This window comes from Notothenia rossii, assembly GCF_949606895.1.
Source record: "Notothenia rossii genome assembly, chromosome: 11".
Lineage (NCBI taxonomy): Eukaryota > Metazoa > Chordata > Actinopteri > Perciformes > Nototheniidae > Notothenia > Notothenia rossii.
The window spans coordinates 21,581,419-21,602,082 of record NC_136910.1 but is presented as its reverse complement, the minus strand read 5'-3'; the positions used below and the strand labels follow the sequence as shown (position 1 = coordinate 21,602,082).

Genomic DNA, 20,664 nt, shown 5'->3' with positions numbered 1-20,664 from the left:
CGGATGTGTGCTAACCCGTCATGCTAATGTATTTCTGTTAAATGTGATGCCTCAGCTGGATGAGTCTTTATGGAGTCAATTACCATTAGCCTAGGGTTTGATGACACCTTCAACACCTGATTAGGGGATCATAATAGGATTTATTACACCTTTCTTAGTTTATTTATCCATTTTATTAGAGTGTGATGATACTGACAGGACTGGAAAGATGTAGCCTTTTAATTATCTATCCTCCAGTCAGTGGCGGCGCCAGGGTATGGCTGGGGTAGGCTACAGCCATACCAAGAAATGGCTTAGCCCTACCTTAGCCCGATGTTAAAGTAAGCATGTTGAGAACACGGATTGCTCAAATCTACCGGTCGTGTCCACAACACACAAACTAATCCTGCTGTAACAACAAGTGCACGTTACTGACGCAATATGGTTGATACCATTCGGGCTTATGCTAGAGGGGTGCAAGGAATAGTCTAAGTAGTGGGGGAGTTTTATACACTAAAGGTGTGGAAATTCTCTCGCGTTATTATAGAGTCCGATTTGGGTCAATATTCTAGCGCGCAAAACAAGCTACTCACGAGCAGAAAATGTGCTTTTACACGCGCATGAAATGACCCTCGCGCGCAGATATCGAAAGCCTAAATATCGAAAGCCTAAAGTGCCACTATTCGCCCGTTTTTTAATATGATAATGAGCCCCACCTTCTGTTTTGCATAGCCAGTACATTTAAAGTGTGTGCAACCAATCAGTGAAGAGTTAAGCCAGACTAAAGCATTCTGTTGATGAAAAGTTCCTGTAACCTACCCCATTGTGAGATTTAGATAGATCGATAGAATAATCACAATAATTAAATCTAAATTAAACATGTACAGTAAATAATATAAAGTATAAACATATCTACAGTCACAATTTCATTATTGTTATTCGTACTTTCTGTTATGTAGTTTATTAATGTTCCCGTGCTTTCAGTTTCCATCCAGTAATATAATCACAATGCTATTTTGAGGGTGTGTTCATAACAATCTATGTAATGCAACTTGCTGTACGTACTGCTACACCTACTATTGGGGAATCTGTTGTATGTTGTAATGTTTGTGCCGGAGCCGCTTCATCCAAAACAGTACTCCGGTTAGAGAGATGACACCTGACGGGAAATACAGTCAATTGGTACACACTGTGAATATGAGTGGGAAAAATGTGTAATAAATGCTTTTTAGACAATAAGAAATATAAAGTTAACTCAACTAAAGTTGCTCAGTATTTTTGTATTGTCAATACTATTACTGCATAACTAATATCTCACATCTGAAGGTTTAAAGAAAAGGCACCTTACAATAAAGATTGGTCTTTCAATACATTAGCTGGTTGATTTTGTCTTTTCAATTGTTTATCTAAAATCAAGTAGCTAAAACTGGTACTTATCGTTTGAAGATACAGTCTGGTTATAATGCTGTTTGAAGGAGGCACACAGGTAAGAGCACCAACTAGCTAATGTATCTTAGCTTGAATTAAATGTATTTAACGTATAATAAAGTGACTGCAAATATATGTATCACAAACTTTATAAAAACTTATATTTCAGTCCACAAATACACAGAATAAAGAATACATTCAGGTCAATGTAGAAAAATAAGAAATACTTCAGTCCCCTCTGTCTTCCTCTCATCAGTAGAGGAAAAGTGTGTACACAAGATAGATATGAATTTTACTCCACAATTTCCTACCGTATTATTAAATAAGTCTGCACAGCTGAGGGGACAGCCGTAACTCATTTCATGTGATTTATTCATTAAAAACTGTATTTTCAGAGTTAATCAAATGACAGCCACATTGTTACCTAAAGTGTCTTAAACACATTTAACGAGTGCAATGCAACTCAAAGGTACACTAATAAAAGTAAAACAGTCAATTTCTTCAGATCAATCTGCATATTTTAACTCCAGAGCACATTTATTTGAATGAAAAAGAAGTTGTTCACACAACCAGCTTTGGCCTCTGAGGCAGCCATTACCTGATCTTAGACATGTTAATAAGTACCAGTTATTAGTTGCAGTAATATGTGCCGCTTCCAAACATCAAACTCTTAGAAAAAAGACTTGTCCTTATTCTCTACTGCACACTTTTTTTAAAGCAACACTGACAACTTGCACCTGTGAGACATATAATCTCTGAAACTGATTAGACATGCATAACTTCTACGGTGAAAATCGGTCATACTGTAAGTGCAACTTCTGAACACAACACTTTTTCGCAAATGTTTTACAATGCATAATTATTATAAAACCTTGGTTTTAGAAACCTTACCATGTAACAATGGTAACTGTGAGTGAGTGCAACAAAGTGTCTACTCTGCGATGAACAGCTGGGTTCTCAGTCTATTCACTTTTGGGCTCATCTTTTTCCCCTTAAGTTCCATCAGGACTTTTTCCACAACTTCAAAAGTGGATTGCAGTTATTTCGGATATCTTAAGTTCAGTGCGTATATGAGCCCGAAGAGCATGGCAAAAGCTGTCGCAACCGAGGGCAAGCCGCTGAGGACCTCTATTCCTTCGATGAGAACCTTGACGTCTTTGGGTTGATGAAACTGATCCTCTTTCCCAATGACAAAGATTGCCATTGTTGCCTGCTCCAGTTCTCCAGCCTCAGCGTCCGGCATATCATGCAAACAAAAGGGAAATGGATGAGGACCATATAGTGTAGTTCAACAGGCCTGAGGCGCAAATGTTTCCCCAAGTTTGCAGCTACCTTTTAAAGTTGCATGCATGTGTGGACGGTGTGGCATGACCACCAAAACAGAAAGATATGGACACAAGATGTGTGCAAATGTACTTAGTATCCATGTGAACATGATTTAAGTGGGGGGGGCTAACCTTCTCTAGGGGGGTCCGGGGGCATGCTCCCCCGGGAAGATTTTTTTTTTAAATATTGAAGTTAAAAGCATCAATCTGGTGCACTTTGAGAACAACATGAGATCTATGGGTACATCTTTCAACACCGATTTGAAACAGAACTGTAAGCAGATTTTTCTTTTTGGATATTTTACAAATCACTCCCCTTTTAAACTCTATTCGTTATTTTTAACAACTTTTTTGTTACTGTCATATAGTATTTTATACCTGTTTTTCATTTAGTCTCTAATGTCTCATTAATAATTATAATGATCATATCAAGGTGTGCCTTAACCCCACTGAGCTGAGGTTATTTGAGCCTCTCAGGAGAGAGCTCTCTTCCACCTGGTTGAAGAAAAGCTCTTTAAATTCGTTAGCATAGCTAGCTAACCAGATGCTAATAAAAAAAAATTGCCACTGTGCTTACAACTACAGACACAGTCACGCAAACACTGCGGCATGTGTACGGCTCCTTATGGGTACTGCAATATTTGAAGAGTTGGAGCGGCGTTCCGGTGCCCTCCGTAAGCACTCAAGTCTAGTCTACACTCCTTTCAGACGAGACATAACCACGTAGTGAGAAGTTGTCCGTCAGTCGGACGGCCTAACGGACGGACTGACGGACCCCCAGCCCCCCCAAAACGAAAACTCTTCGGTTCTCCACAAATTACACAAGTCACCCAAAGCAGCGTTAAAAAAGCGGGAGGCGCCGAAAAGCGACTAATTTGCATCACTGATATATTATAAATCAAATGCAAAAAAAAGGACGATTCAGCCACTGATCCCACAGATAAACTCATTCATAGATACCTCATCCAAAACCTGCAAGATCCCGGTGGTCTTCTGTTTCACAACTCCTCCCCTGCTCCTGATGACCTGCAGCAGTTTGGTGGAGTGTTTGTCCAACTGCGCCAAGAACTTTGTCTCCAATGGAGTTGTTGTTATGAACTCAGCATTTACCTAGAAAATATAAGCAGCATAGGAAACAAAAAACACAGAATTTATAATACACATATTTTTTATAAAGAGCCAACGGTTTGATTAAAAGTACTCCAAGTCAGCTTGTATGAATGTAACATTTAAATTAATCCACATATTTATTGAAAACCACCACCAAATAAAGATACTAAGAGTAATAGATGTAAAGCTTATATTGTGATATTGATATTGTAAAAATAAAACGTCAACATATTTGCCTTGGCTGTCTATAGTTGTTAGTTAGTTGGGCCCTCATTTTTTCTCCACTACAGGCTTACATCAAAATAATGACCTCTTCCATGTGAAAAAGTGCAGGCCACCGCTCCAAGAGGCCTTCAATGCTTGGCCCCTGATGCACTATTTCTTGTCTTCGGTATCCAAACGCCTTCGCCATCTTTTCTTTTATTGATTGCCGGTTGTTTCTTTTCTGTTGCTCTGCCAAAAGGGAAATTGTCTCTTGCTCCATGCTTTCAGGAGTCTCACCAATCGACAAGGATGGAAAATGGTTGGCCTCAGCTCGCCTGGCTCTCTTTAAATTCTTCGCAGGGTAGGACTCTTCTTGAGACTTGGTCTTCAACGAGTTCACAGCAAGCTCTGCAGATGATTTGAGCTTGGTGTCAGTCTAGATTGGTTCTTTGTGTACTCTGCATTTCCTCTCTGTAATTGACATTCTGTGTCATAGGAGAAGACCGGGATTGGAAACACTTTAGGCCACCGCTGTGTTCTTAATGATTCCGAGGAAGAGCCGCTAAGTAGTACTGTGTCATCTGTATTCAAAGATCCAGAGGAGGAGTCTTCACCGTACAGTCCACTTGTAGGTGTACTATTTAATGGTATCTCAACTGGGTACAAGACCACAGTTGTAGAATCCGGGTCTAATTCGACAACTTTGATCACTGTTAAATCTTTAATCGCATGTGTAGATGTAAGATTAACAAATGTGTTCCCAAAATCAGTGTCTTTGTACTGTAGCCTTATGTAACCTTCTAATCCACATGAATTCTTGACCTCCTCAATGAGCTCTTCCATTGAGTTGGGAATCCCATTTCGAAGCTCAAGTCTGACGCTGTTGTGGTCGCTCAAGATGATCAGCAATCGAACAGGTGGTCCAATATCAGCCACGGCGCTCTAAGAGAAAGAGAGATGTGAAGAGGGAATTAATGAAATGCAGGTGTACACTCAATACATTCTTTCTTTTCAAATTGCATTGTGTTGTACTTTACAAAGTATTACATACAAAATTCATATATATATATATATATATATATATATATATATATATATATATATATATATATATATATATATATATATATAAGGACTGTCAAACGATTACAATTTTTAATCAGATTAATCACAGCTTAAAAATTAATTAATCATGATTATTCACATATGTCCAAAATATGCCATTTCTTTATGTATATTGTTGTGGGAATGGAAAGATAAATGAAAGAAGGCGGGTATATCAATTTAACATACAGTATGTATGTTTATTCAGTGCATGACACTAAGGATTTTGGGAGATGGCCCTGTGGGCCATCTAAGCTAATTTACAGATGGCCCTGAGCCCAATAGAGATTGCCCTGAAAAATGCGCCCGGACGAAATGGCACGAAGGGTTTGGGGGGCCTCCCCCTAAAAAATTTAGATATTTTCAGTTCTTACTGTAGAGGCTGTCTGGTGCATTCTCTAGACTGAATTATAAGATGAACCAGCACAATATTATATTGTACAATTTCAATTTTATTCTTAATTTCACTTGTTTGTTTGCTCGCTTGCATGCCCTGCATAGCTATAAGAAATACTTAAGTTGTTGGTCAAGACACTTTCCATCTGATGAAGGCAAATGCCTTCCCAGATGTAAAAAAGTAGAAAACATTACATTCAGTTATAACTGCCAAAACAAACATTATTTACACTATTATGACCCCTGTTAAAAATGTTTATAATGTTATCTACTGTAAGTTGGTCGAATGAATGCTTCCTCATCCGGAAGCTGACCGAGCAGACCCGAGCAGCAGTCGAGAGGAGCCGAGCGCATCCGCGAAGCACACAACATGGTGACGTCGGAGTTCCCGTTAGCCGGCAAATCTAAATCTCTTCGGTCAAAATAATTTCCCTTTAGCGCAATACCGCTTCGGTTGCGCCACTTATGTGACAGACAAAAGAGTATGTGACAGACAAGAATAGTCAATTCTAATGTCTAACACGTAATATGGAGAATGAGATGTCCTGTCTGGGTTGATTGTGCGTTGATCTGTTGGTAATGCCTCGGGGTTCCGGTGGGCATGTAAACAAATGCATAATGCTGCGCTATACTTTGTGGCCTCACCCAGTTGCATAGCGACACTTATTGTTTAGGTGTCTTTTAATAAGCAGGTAGTCATATCATTAGCTAGAACTAGCTGGATCTGATTGATATGGACATAAACGCGAGTGAAGTCTAATCTGACGGGAGAGAGATATCAGCTGCTGCTGACGAGTTGACACGCAGCTCTGCATGATCACATGCAGCGGTGAGCGGAAAAAAACACACTTCAGGTTAGAATATCACACGTAGCTATTTTAATTACCTCTCAAACTACCGTAACTAGTTATAGATATGTTTAGTTTTACTGTCAGGTCACTCATTACTGGATCCGCGAGCTGCATGATACTGGCATAATAGATTGCCCGATCGGGAAACCAGCAGGTGAGGCTTCATTGCCTGAGCTAAATACTAGATGCCCCGGGCCATCGGGCAGTCCTTAATGTCGAGCCCTGTTATTATAACATTGTTCTGTGTGTCAAAATTAAAGACAGCCCACACACCTATCAATCATCAAACCGTGGGGTCTTAATTCATTACGTGTTGATTTCTATCAACACGTAATGTTGTATCGATGTATATAGAGATGTACTACAGCAAAAGTATTCTCCGTCAGGACTTCCTGCAACAACACCACGCCGTTATCTTGATTCTGATTGGCCAGAAGACATTATCAAAGATGTTTTATTGAGAAGACGATCACTACGTGACAAAAGTTTTCAAAACCGTTTCTGGTCTTCGGTATTTCCAGACAAGTGGCTACTGAAATCAATCTTACTAACTGTTGTCTGTGCAATTTACTCGGCGGACTTTATTTTGCTTACTTTAACATCATTTTTCATGGTGGGGCTAAGCCATTTCTTGGTATGGCTGTAACCTACCCCAGCGCTGCCACCGGTGGGATGTATGGGGCGGGCCATTCTGCACATGCGTTAAATATTTTAACGCAGTTAATTCAAAAAATTAATTACCGCCGTTAACGCGATAATTTTGACAGCATTAATGTATATATACACATATATATATATATATATACACTCATTCTGACCTTATACTAGGGCTGGGCGATATGGTCTCTAAATTATATTGCGATATTTACTGACTATATTGCGATACACGATATATATCGCGATATTCTGAAATTTCCTCAAACACATTAAAAAAATTTGTTTAACCCCTTCATGTTTACAGTCACGCCAGTATGATGATTCTAGTAGTCCCTGTAACATATGTCTGCATTAAACCATTGTTATTTATACTGTCTTCATCCGTGGTTTCTATTAAAACGATTTTAACCAACACACAAAAAATATATACTTGTGTAGCCCCACAGTTAGCTGCAGTCTAACGGTTATATTAGCCTACATATATTTGCTCTGAGTAACAGTAAGGAGGTTTGGGTTTTTTGTAGCCTCACAGTCTCAGTCACACAGGGTCTGCCACTAACTTAACATTGGACTGAGAAACAGTTTTATTGACAGTCAGTCGATGTGCACATCAGGCTATAATATAGAAAGAAATGTGGCTCATAATGTTGGCTAGCTTACTTTCTGCTTCGTCATTCTTTACCATACGGGGGGTTCTGAATACATCTGTGATTTTAGCACATTTCGCTGCATCCTCCTCGCGTACTTTTTTCTCCCTTTCCCTCTCTGCACCACCTTTCCTCCTATTTTTCGCAGGATGGGGGTCCATCCTTCCACAATTATTAAGGCTGCCGGTGTCAGTTCAGTCGGTCCAGTCCACACTAATGCAAACAGCAGCGCGCTGGTCTCGTGAGAAACGGATTCGAACAACCATCTTCATTATTCTCCTGAAATGTAAATGTGCCCAATCGCTAGTCTGACAGGTGCGTGGTTCTCACTGCGCCTCATACCGGTGCGACTTTATTTTGGACACCTGGCTGCCGCATTCATGGATTTGGCCTGCAGTCACCGCATCTGGGCTGAATTAAACACGGGCCATGTCAGCAGGCCATCATATCATATTATGCCAGCGTTGCGTTCACAAGACATACAAAAATAAAAAGAACATGTTGTGCTAAGGTTTAAACTAGCTAACCTTTCTTTCGCTCTCCTCAAAACAAATGCCTCTCTGTCACTGTGCGTGTGTGTAATGTTTGTGTGCAAGTTGGGCGGGGCCTGTGTGTGTGCCTGCGTGTGTGACTGTGTCTATGAGGGAGAAAGGAAAGCTCATTTTGGCCGCGGCGGGAAACTGATTTGACAACATAATACTCGATGTTCACGATGTGGTCATTTACGACATCGCATGTAGTGCAATCCACGATGTATCGTGTAAACTCAATATATCGCCCAGCCCTACCTTATACATGAATGTATCTTTTAAGAGTTATTAGCCGCATTCCCCCAACTGTATAGTCAGCCAATAGGTATGGATCAGTCAGTTCATTTGAGTCAAGAAGTTCCACCTTCTTTGTAGGACACAGTTTCAGTTCATAGGCTCTTTAATGTTCCCTATACCATGCACTCAGCTTTCTGACGATGAAAAGCAGCTTATTCTTGATAACAATCATGAATTCCACGGTTTCCTATTGCAGCTTGAATGGGATTTGAAGTGCAAAGTTCAGTGGCCAACTCTTTCACAACTGATTCATCAACTTGGCAATTGCAATCTTGTAAGAAGTGGATTATAGTCTTTTGGGTAACTGGCACAGAGGCAGTACCAATTAAATATTGCAGCTCTTCTAGAAGCTCATTCACAGCTGCACTTGATACAAGAAAATCATTTTCTAATTTAAGTAGGACTGAGGCAAGTTTTAATTCAAAATCGGTTGAAACTGTTGATTCTTCATCAGGAAGTTCTTCAGATGGCAAATCATCATTCAACTGATCAGTAGTACCCGTTTCAAATTATTCTAAAACATCATACCCATCAACAATTCCAGGCTTTAAACCATTAAGTGTATGTGGGGTATGCTTCCTCCATTTGTGAGTATTGAAAGCTCCGTAATGATTTGTTTTATATGAGCAACCAGAAAACATACAATTTACAAATTCATACCCTCATGACATTTTTTTTTATTTATTAAACTTACCCATTCACAGGATCATCCACATGGGTAGAACAGTAGGAATAGATGGCTGCTTCCCTGAAGTTTAAAAGAGAAAACCTTTCATTAGTATTTAATTAGCCATCAAAGTGTCTAAGCTACAAGAAGATCATTGACATATTCAAAATATATCAAACATTTAAATTCGTTACTCAAAGCCTATACTTTATTTTAGGACAGTGGTCAACATTTTGGTGATGTAAAATTATAAAGACACAATGTTGTAAACTAAAGTTACATTTACAATATCTTTATCAATTGAACTCGAAAATTAAAATATAAGTCGCTCGTCAATATGAAAGAAGCCCACTTACTCGGTCCTTAAACTGACGTTTAACACCAGAATTTCTACTCTGGTAATAAATACAAATTCATAGTATTATCTATTTATTTACAATAGAAAACACGCAGCCCGCCTGTTCATACTGTTTACAGGCCACCAAGCCTCAGTTAAGAAAAGGTAAAGTTGATACTTAATGTTTGTCTGAGTATATCTACCTTTGAATCTGGCCATGACTCATGCTGGTAGGCCGCTAACGCTAACGCTTGCATGCTTTATTCAGACATTGACTTTAGCCTTTAGTCGAATTGGAGTCATGGGTGGGTAGTGTTTTTACAGTCCACTAGCTCGGTTAAGAACATTTAACGTTACAGTTAATGTTGTGTTGAGAAATATATGCTCTGCTGAGTTTTCTTCACTGGATAATGCGTGGTCTGAATAAAGCATGCTAAACGTTAGCGCATGCTAAACATTAGCGCAAGCTTTTACGGCATACTCAGTCAGAGTCACGGCCAGACACACGTAGGCTAACGTTTCCCATAAATAACGTTACATTTTCTTAACTGAGCAACCGGACTGTAGTAACGTTAGCCACCCATAACTCCAAGCGGGCTAAAGGCTAAAGCTAATGTCTGAATAAAGCATGCTAGCGTTAGCTTATAAGCAGGGGTGCACATAAGTGGTACGCAGGTACGCATGCGCGGCAACAATCTGAAATGCGTACCGTCACTTGTGTCACAAAGCGCATTTGTGTACCGACGTACTTGTGAAGCTTTTCCAAAATGCGGTTAGATCCCCGGACGACAGTCGGTTTCCGTGTGCACAGACAGGGCTGCTGTTAACGTCGGCCTGTACAGCAGCACTGCGCTAAAACAGCTGATCACAACGTTCACACGCTCTGTGGTCTCCCCCCCCTCCCCCCCCCCCCGTTGACATTCGCGATACAGAGGGCTTCATGGGAACTTTGAGGGGAGCCAGAAGTTGGAGTACCAAACACTGACTCCAGGTACTCATCTGAGTACCTCACTGAGAAAGTTGTGTGCACCCCTGCTTATAAGGGCTATCAACAGCCGGTAACGGTACGTCTACACTACAGGCATCAAAAAATGCTTTCAACGCTTCGCCCATTCACTTGAATGGGGTGACGTAGAAGATTTTTAATATTCGCCGAACTGCATTGTGGGGAGCATGGCATGGCTTTGCAAGCATCACGAGCATCTATCGGCATCAAAAGTTGAACAATGTTCAACTTTTGAGGCTCGATGCTTGGCATCAGCCAATCAAATCCCGTTTATGCAAATCCCGCCAGTGCAAGCGCAGCCAATCAAACCGCGTGCAAGCTGGGAGAGCCAGACCGCAGTTCATTTCCTCATATTCCAAACGAGATATTACGGTAGCGAATCACCCGGTTCTTTACGACCGGAACTATTTACCGGGATACAAACCGGAGGAACCAGGCATGGAGGGAGGTGGCAGAGACAGTGGGTGAAACTGACAGTTTTTTCACCTGTTTGGAGAGTTTATATCCAGTTTACTTCGTTTTAACATTGCTATTGCTTCGTATGTCGGGGGCGGGAGATTCATGTGATTGGTTGCTCGCAAAAAATCGCCAAGCTTCAGACACGTAGTTGGGTCCAGGACCTCAATCCCGTGACCATTCTCTGACTAACATGTTTTGACGATTGATTTGACATCTATGGACCTTTTAGAAAAAATTTAGAAACACGGTCCCTCGAAAAAATTTACTTTTGAACCAGAGCACCTACAATCAAGTGTAAATACACTTTTTGCACTGAATCTACCATGGGGAAACCGATTCTGACATCAGTTTGACGATAAAATGTAGTTTTGACCAAAATATCCAAGATGGCCGCCAGCGCCATCTGAAAAAGTAACTTTTGAACCCCATCACCTACAATCAAGTGTAACGGCACTGATTTGACCATGGGGATTCCGATTCTGACATCATTTTGACGTTATAACATCATTTTTACCCAGATATCCAAGATGGCTGCCATATGCTGGAGTGAAAAGTAACATAAAATGAAAGCAATTCATAGTGTATGATAACAAAATCTATCTTTAATAGTTGTAACTAAAAACAAATGAAAACAAACTTATAAAACAGTTATACAATGTATAATTGTCACATAATATGGTACTTCCATAAATGAAAATAATCACAGTACTGCATACATTTCTAACTTAAACGTCACTGATAATGTTCTGTAGCTTAGGAAGCCAAGCTATATGGTTAATCTAATCTGAATCGGAGCTTTCAGATGCACTGTATTCGGAAGAATCAGATTCCGACGAATATACGCTCCTCTGTTCATGATTGGATCCGTCTTCATCCCATTCGTTGTCATCTTCTTCGCTATCGTCAGCTTCTCCTGGTGCAGGTAGGGTCACCGGAAGAGCAGAAAGTGTGTGACGAACAGGGCGACAGCGGCCACCCACCAGCTCCCACCCATGCCCGAGTGGAGACGGATGCTTCCTCAGGGCAGGGTGGCGCGCTAGGTAGGCCAGGTAGTTGGCACGTAGCACATGTTGGCGGAGACTATCTCCATCCGGAGGAAGCCGGATGAAGGACTTCTTCTTCATGGTCTTCCACTTAGCGGCGCGAGCCTCAGCCATGGAGCTGCTCTTCTTATCCCCATAGACCACATCTCGGGTGAACTGGAAAAGTCCTTCTATCACGTCCTCCTCCATGATAAGACCATCTCCGCACCGACCGAGCTGTTGTCTCGCTATAGGGCTCTTCGCCACCTTGGCATACAGGGACATCTTACCCTTGCCGTAGAAACCCGAGTTTGCATCGCAACCGGTCATACAATGCAACTGCACAATGCAGTCTGCCATCTCGTCAGTAACCAGGCCACTACAGGAGACCATATCCTGTTTTCTCTTGATGCAGAGCATACCGGGTAGCTGATGCAAGAGAAATGCTGCCGCTACATAGGCATCGGTATCAGCTGTATCAATCACAACCGGGTCATTACAGCCTGACTCCCGCAGCAGTGCGTACGTTGAGAATAATATAGTATCAGCCTCCGACTGATCGAAGCTATAGTCCTGCATTGGTTGCTCGGTTGACAAGTTCGTACAGCGGGAGCCAACGGAGTACACAATCTCTTGGTTGACTCTCTGTGCTACGTCGGTTAGGTAGCTGCATATCAGTGCTTGCATCCGCCCCTTGTTGCTACTGCTACACAGCAGCGTCTTGAATGATACAGCAGAGGGGAAGGGATCGCCCAATTTCATATAAGTGTTAGGGATATGTGCCTGGCCCTGCACCCTCATGTCCCGCTCGTCATCTTTAGTCGAGAATGCTGCATCATACGGGTCATTCACGCAGATGATACGTGTAGCGTATCCATGTCGGGAGAGGATGATGGTTGTAAGCTTCTCCACATAGTCCGACCACTTGTAGGGTGTGCCATCTTGCTTTTGTCGATCTTCTGTTGAAGGAGTTGCCATCCGCCAGATCATCCCCATGTGGACGATGGAGATGTAGGGTTCCAGTAGATTTATGACCTGTAGAGAGAGTTTACTCTTTTGTGTCTTTCGGTATGTTCCATTGCAGTTGAATATGGGTACATATTCTGCAACGACACGATGCTCGAACAACTCATCGAGTTCGACTAGTTGGCTGACCTCAACCAAGTTGATCACCGCCTTGAGCGCATCCTGTTCCATCTGCGCAGCTTTAGCCTTGAGGTCCTCCCCGGGCTTCGTCGTGGTGTCCGTTCCCTTCGCAAAGGTCAAGCGTTTGCTCAAAGGGACGGATGCGTAGATGGAGGTATCCTTAGTGAAGACCCTTTCTCGCAAGAAGCGGGTTAACTTCTCCTCTCCTGCAGCAAGGGCTGAGTTGAAGTCTGCAACGAGCTCATCAGTTGCAGGCATGGCTGATTGTAATGTGCGGAGTATGGGTGATGCTGGGTCAAACGGGAAGGAGTCGAACTGTTGCATGCAAGCAATTAGATCCTGTACACACTGCTCATCTACTCGCATACGTTTTGGGCCACATTCCACGTGCTTCCTCTTGGCTGGTTTTCGGTTGGCGAGGGCATTGTGAGCTGCCCGGATCTTGGCCACGTTGTTCACATTTCTGGAGTGTACCATCAGCTGCTTTTCATTCTGAAGGATGGAGAGCCAGCCAGATTTCATTTTGCTCCCCTTGTTCATGGTGCACTCGATCCACATGTCCCATGCCATGTTGGAGTAGGGGTTGCCTGTGATGGACTGTGTGAAGTCGGTACGCAGGAAGTCGACCTGATCAGAAGGAAGAGATGTCAGCATTGCCCAGAAGTCCGGCAACCACCTACCATACCTATTGTTGTCATACGCTACCATCCATGGCATCATGGCGCGAAGAGAGCTGACGTACTCGTTCCAGTTACATGCATGGACCGCATGCACATTCTGCATTAAAGCATCTGTCATGGTCAGGAAATCGATCCAGTATTCTGCCATGTTACTATCCTCCACATCAGTGAAGAGCGTTGTGATGAGGTCCGTGAGTTCGGCGTCCTCCTCCAGTTCTACATAGGCAGCAGCGCGGGTTTCTGGGGAGATGCTCATATCTCTCAATAGCTCCAGGTTATCCCTCGTCTCAGCAGACAAGTCTGCAATGAGCTTCTTCTTCACCAGCTGATTCATGAGCGCCTCATACATGAGCCGCAAACAGCGTAGTCCTCTCTTGTAATGCTTGCCTTGCAGCACTCGATCGACGGAGCCCTCAGCGATAACTCCCCCGGCCACGAGAATCTTTCCCAATTCGCTACCCTTGTACCTCTTGTATATTGAGGACATCATGACGCATTGTGTGTGGAAGGGGCCCAGGAAAGGAATGATCTTGTGGTACTTCACAGAGTTCTCGGCCTTCAGCTGGGTTATGAGGACATATACAGGATGATCTCCCACCAAGAATGCGAATGGCATGTGTTTAGTGATGATAATAGTAGACAGCTTGTCCATGACGTCATTCACAACGGATTTGTTCGGCGCCTGACTGTATGACATGTGGTAATATGCCTTGCTCCTGTCTGTATCCACATTCAAACAAGCATGGAACCCATTATACGTTGGTATAGTTTGATTGTGTGCATCAGGGCGGTCGCCATTCTCGTCAGTACGAGCAAGTTCATGAATAATGCTCCGCTTGCGCTGAGCATCTGTACTTGATGAGGCAGCATCAGGCTCTGGGCGGATGGGAGGCTCACCACGCTGGATGGTCTTGTATGGTTTAACTGCCTGCAGCTCGGATACTTTCTCTATCAATGCTTTGGAAACAGTCTTGGCATCTTTGATACGTGCATCCACATCCTGGTCGTCCGGGATGTTTGTCTCGACCTCATCCTGCACACGATTTTCGACACGCTGCAGGAACATCCAATTAGTACGGTGTGCAGTGCCCCCTCCCGTCAGCGTGTCGTTGTGGAAGTCATCGTTGTCGATAATGCTAACACTGGGCTTCCCCTCCGCGATCTCGTTGGGGCACACTGCGCATCGTTCAAGGTCATGCATAGCCCAGATATCTCGCAGCAGGAGCACATTGGGGTAGCTTATACCTATTCCAAGCTTGTGAAAGGAGTCGACAAGCTCCTTGCTACGAGTTATACCATGAAGGGTGACTGTGGCATTGATGGTGGTAGTAGTTGGTCGCTTTGTGACATACTGCGTGATGATTGACGTGAGAGAGAGTGTGCTGGGAGACAGATAACTCCTTCTTGCCCCGCAAAGACGATAGCAGCTGTACCATGAGAGGGGAGAGCTCTTCTTCCTCCTCAAGCTCATCAACTCTCGGCGGCCACGGGACGAGTTGTACTGCCTTGATATCAGCCTGCAGTCGGGCGGCCACATTGTGCACCAGCTGCTCACTGCTAACACCAATGGAGGATAGCGCTGCTTCGACATATGAACCACACCCAGATGTGTCATAAACTAGGTCACTATTGTTCTTCTGAGGGCAGGAATGGAATCCAATCTTGTCCTCAAATTCCCGGATCACGATGTCTTTTATGTAGGAAGACTTGACTCCAGATGTTTGGAAGCCATACCGAGACACGATCGAGCTGTAGTCTCGGAGGAGGCTTTGCAGTGACCGTAGCTCATGTTCCTCAAAGATAATAAATCTGATATGGTCGAAGAAGATGGTCTGAGCTTCGCGCAGACTTACATTGTTCATGAGTGGTAGCTTGTCGTCATCAGTCATCTTCTGATATGTACGAACATGTTTCAACCAGCATTTATGGTGATATCTAATCTCAAGTGCGTAGGGTTGATCACCTGCAGAATCAATCAGGCAGTTTATTCTGTCACGCATCACCGGATCGTACAGGGCCACTGTATGACTCTTAAAGGCCGCCCATGCATGATCATATGAAATGAGATTCAGCTTTGATTCTGGGTGCTTGGTCGTCTCCGCCTTGCAACACCAAACACATTTGGTTTTATCGTGTATCGCCCCTAGAGTAGATCGCAGTCGTTTGGCTGCTGGAGGTGCAGTTGGAGAAGGAACATCAGACACAGATGATGACTGAGCTTGGCATTCAACCTCTTGTTTCTTCTTTCTTTCGATGGCCTGCTCCAGTTTCTTCGCGCTTGATAGGGTGAACCTACACGTATCATGGACACATTGTCCACTGTGACCTTTACCACAATCCACGGTTGAATGGACGGTCCCGAACTTGTCCAGACCACTCCATAACAGCGCCTTCTGTTCAAGATTGGCCCACACAGCTGCAGAAATGGCACCGGCGGCTTTATCGCAAAACCCTCCACACTGAAGAACACATGGAACTTTTGACATCGTCCTAGCTGTTCATATGCTGATAACTCTGTCTCTGGAAATATATAAAAATAAGACACAATTAGCTAAATGTACAATGTATAATTGAATGTACAATACACAATGAGTATAATTATTCGTATATATATAATGCTCATTCTTGATTAAAAGCTCTCGGTCGAGTGGTGCCTTCGCTTTCATTTTATGTTACTTTTCACTCCAGCATATGGAAGCCATCTTGGATATCTGGGTAAAAATGATGTTATAACGTCAAAATGATGTCAGAATCGGAATCCCCATGGTCAAATCAGTGCAAAAAGTGTATTTACACTTGATTGTAGGTGATGGGGTTCAAAAGTTACTTTTTCAGATGGCGCTGGTGGCCATCTTGGATATTTTGGTCAAAACTACATTTTATCGTCAAACTGATGTCAGAATCGGTTTCCCCATGGTAGATTCAGTGCAAAAAGTGTATTTACACTTGATTGTAGGTGCTCTGGTTCAAAAGTAAATTTTTCAAGATGGCGCCGGCGGCCATTGTGGATTTGGCCCCCTAGCAAAAAATGCCGGCAAATCTTCGAGGGACCGTGTTTCTACATTTTTTCTAAAAGGTCCATAGATGTCAAATCAATCGTCAAAACATGTTAGCCAGAGAATGGTCACGGGATTGAGGTCCTGGACCCAACTAACGCCCAGCTTCAAGATTTGTTGATGCCTGTAGTGTAGACGGGCCGTTACGTCACAGCCAGAGTCAACGGAAGATATACTCAGACAAGCGTTAACGTTTCGGTATGTGAAATTATATTATATATATATATATAAACATTAGTTTATCCTTACCAGTATCAAATGTGCTCGTTTTCCAAGTGTCAAAGGCTGGATAAAACCGGATGAAGTCTGCTGGTTACGACGGTTACCTCTGTCACTAACCGATCTGCCCACATGATCTGCCACCCTGCCCGATCTGTACTGCGCATGTGCGAGATGGACAACTACATACGGCAACCCAAATGGGACACTTGACACAATGGCCTTTGGCAAAGCAGAAAAAGAACACCCGACAATATTAATCTGAACGAGAGAGGTTGGTTAGTTAGTTAGTTAGATTAGTTATTGTTATTACAACGTGACTTCATATTACAACGTGACTTCTCTATTATTTAACAACTCTTTTTATTGGGTTCTTTTATTTTGGGTTAAGTAGATTGTCAGAATAAGTGAGAAATGGATTTAACTTCTGTTAGACAGCTATCATGCAGAATCAGTTGTCCCTCCCCCTGGTGCCAGGACAAACAGATCCATATCTAGGCTCAGCAGCCCTGTCCCCCCATAAGTGTTATATTTTCACAGCTCAGTGTCAGTAAATATTGTGCAGTTAGTTTTGGACTACAAGATAGATGCAAGCCTGTACAGGTAGTTATTTAAAGCATAAATGAGTCGATTGGGTTCTGGAGGTGTGGTTAAAGCAATTGTGCTTGGTTGGCGTGGCCTGGGCCTGGTGGTGGGGCCCAATGTGATATATTTTCATGGGGCCCAAAATCCCTGGTGTGTATGACCAGAGGGCAGGACCTATAAACACATGTACTACTCAATAGCATAGTTCCATCCCCTGAAGACAAGGAATGTGTCATAGTAGAAATTTGCAGCCCAATGAAAGAAGGAAGCATAAAGCTTGTACATTTCTATAACCCGTGTAAAAATCTTCACATTGAAACTTTACAGACAATAGCAGGGACGAGTCATAGAAGGGAAGTGTGGTGTGGTGATTTTAATGCTCACAACAGCCTATGGGGAAGCATTCAGACAGACAGTAATGGGGATGTTGTAGAACAAATGTTAGAGGAAAGATCACTGTTTTGCCTTAATGATGGACAAAAAACAAGAATAGACACGAATAGGGGGACACAATCATGTTTGGACCTCACACTTGTGACGGATAGTTTAGTTAAATTGTGTGAATGGAATGTAAAAGTGACTGTACCATAGGAAGTGATCATTACCCAGTTTTCACTATCATCAACACAAACGTATATAGACAGGAAGGGAGTGTATTTACCAGATGGTGCTTTGGTAAAGCAGACAGAAATGTAGACTTTGCTGTAAGGAGTCAGCACAATTGTTAGCATTAGAAGGAAGTATAGAGGAGTGCTCAAATCAAATCACAATGCAAATTAAAGAAGCAGCAAATACAACTATATCAAAAATAACAACAGAGCGGAGGAAAGTGGTGCCGTGGTGGAATGAGGAATGTAGCAGAGCTATTGAAGAACAAAACAAGGTATTCAGTAACTATAGACCCATAGCATTAACATCACACTTGTGTAAATGGATGGAGAAGATGACATATAGACTATCACATGTCTTAGAACAAAGAGGGTTACTGAGTAATTTTCAGAGTGGTTTTCGCAAAGGAAGATCCACAATATGCTTTGGTTAGAGTGAGCAATGAGGTGGGAATACAGTGTAAAGACACTGAAAATGAAAGAGATTATGGCAATAGTATATTTTGACATTGAAAAGGCTTATGACTCTATGTGGAGGGATGGGTTACTCATCAAATTAAGTGACAGGTAACAGTAACAGTGGCAGTAACAAGTTCAAGTAGGGGCAGAGGTTTAGAAAGAGTTCAATATAGAAAATGGTATTCCCCAAGGGAGTTCAATCAGCCCAATATTATTTAACATTATGATAAATGACATTGACTAAGTTGGACAGATGCATCAAATCTGCGTTGTATGCAGATGACGGGGACATATGGATAAGGGGAAGAAATGTTCCATATGTGTTTGAGAAGATAGGCAAAGCTATAAAGGAAGTGGAGAAGTGGTCATACAACTCGGGTTTCAAACTGTCAGCAAGCACATCTTGCTTCATGAAATATACAAATAAACGCAAGATGGAGACTGAGAAGCTTACATCATATGGAAAGCCGATGAATGAGGTCAATGAATTTAAATATCTGGGGCTATGGTTAGATAGTAAATGTACATGGAAAACCCATATTAAACATTTGGAAACAAAATCCCAAAAAGTTTTGAATTTATTAAGAGCGATGGCAAGATGTGACGGGGGGCAGACAAACAGGCACTAATTTACATCTATGGGGCAATTATGAGGACAACTCTGGATTACGGGTGTATAATATATGCAGCAGCAGCAAAAACGTCATTACTAAAAATGGATAGATTACAATATAAAGCGTTACGGTTGTGTATAGGTGCAATTAAGTCAATAATTATCACAAATACCTCAAAATATACACAGATGGTTCTAAGAACAAGGAAGAGTCTGTTGGAGTTGGTATATATATCCCAGACTTTAAAATATCGATTTCAAAAAGAGCGTCTGATCAATTATCAGTGTATACAGCAGAAATGCTGGCTGTAATAATAGGATTGCAGTGGGTTGAAGAGGTCAGACCAGATAGGGTGTTGATATGCAAAGATTCATTATCCATTTTAAAAAGCATACAGTCAACAACAACTGTCAGAGAAGAATTACTCATAGAACTTAATCATAGCTTGTTAAGTCTTCACAGAGGCGGCAGAGGCGCGGGAAGGTATTTTGAGTGGGGGTGCTGAGGTGCTGGACTCCAGTGAACAGTATTACGGGCACCATAGAGCACGCACAAAAAAACTCCCCACACGCAAACACACAGTAAACCCGCGACTGTTACAATGAAGGCTCGATAATCAGCTCACGGCATATAGGCAGGGGTAAAGTGCTATTTTTTACGAGAGGGGAGCGGACCTCACCTCCTCTAGGGGGGTCCGGGGGGATGCTCCCCCGGGAAGATTTTTTTTAAATATTGAAGTTAAAAGCAACAATCTGGTGCACTTTGAGAGCAACATTAAGAGATCTATGGATACATCTCTCAACACCCAGATGAAACACAACTGTAAGCAGATGTTCTTTTTCTTTATGGATATTTTACAAATCACTCCCCTTTCAAACTGTATTCTTGTTTTACTGCCATATAGTATTTCATAACTGTTTTTCCTTTATTCTCTTATTTTTTTTATAACTATAATGATCATGTGAGGGTGTGCCGCGGAAATAATCTTTTGAATAATTTTTGACCAAACCGTTTGAGACCCACTGAGATAACTTAGACTAAAGTTAACTATCTAAACACTCAGAGAGTCCTTTAGCTCACCTGAGCCCCTCAGTCTGAGAGGAGAGCTCTCCTCCAGCTTGTTGTGGAACAAACAGCTCCGTATGTCCGTTAGTGCAGCTAGCTAACCAGATGCTAACAACACGGTCCCTGCTGCTGGCACCGGTCCCTCTCTCTCCCCCTCTCTCACACACACTAAATGCGCTATTTCCGCACACACACAGAGCCGCGAGCTTGAAT

The 20,664-nt window shown here is 42.5% G+C and overlaps 1 long non-coding RNA gene across 1 annotated transcript; it reads right to left on the bottom strand.

Moving 5' to 3' along the window:
- Positions 1–1,540: 1,540 nt before the first annotated feature.
- LOC307024053 lies at positions 1,541–5,000 on the bottom strand. The gene is made up of 2 exons (XR_013803824.1): positions 4,139–5,000; positions 1,541–3,842 (listed from the first exon to the last, which is right to left on the bottom strand). It is a non-coding gene; the product is annotated as an uncharacterized lncRNA (long non-coding RNA).
- Positions 5,001–20,664: the final 15,664 nt, after the last annotated feature.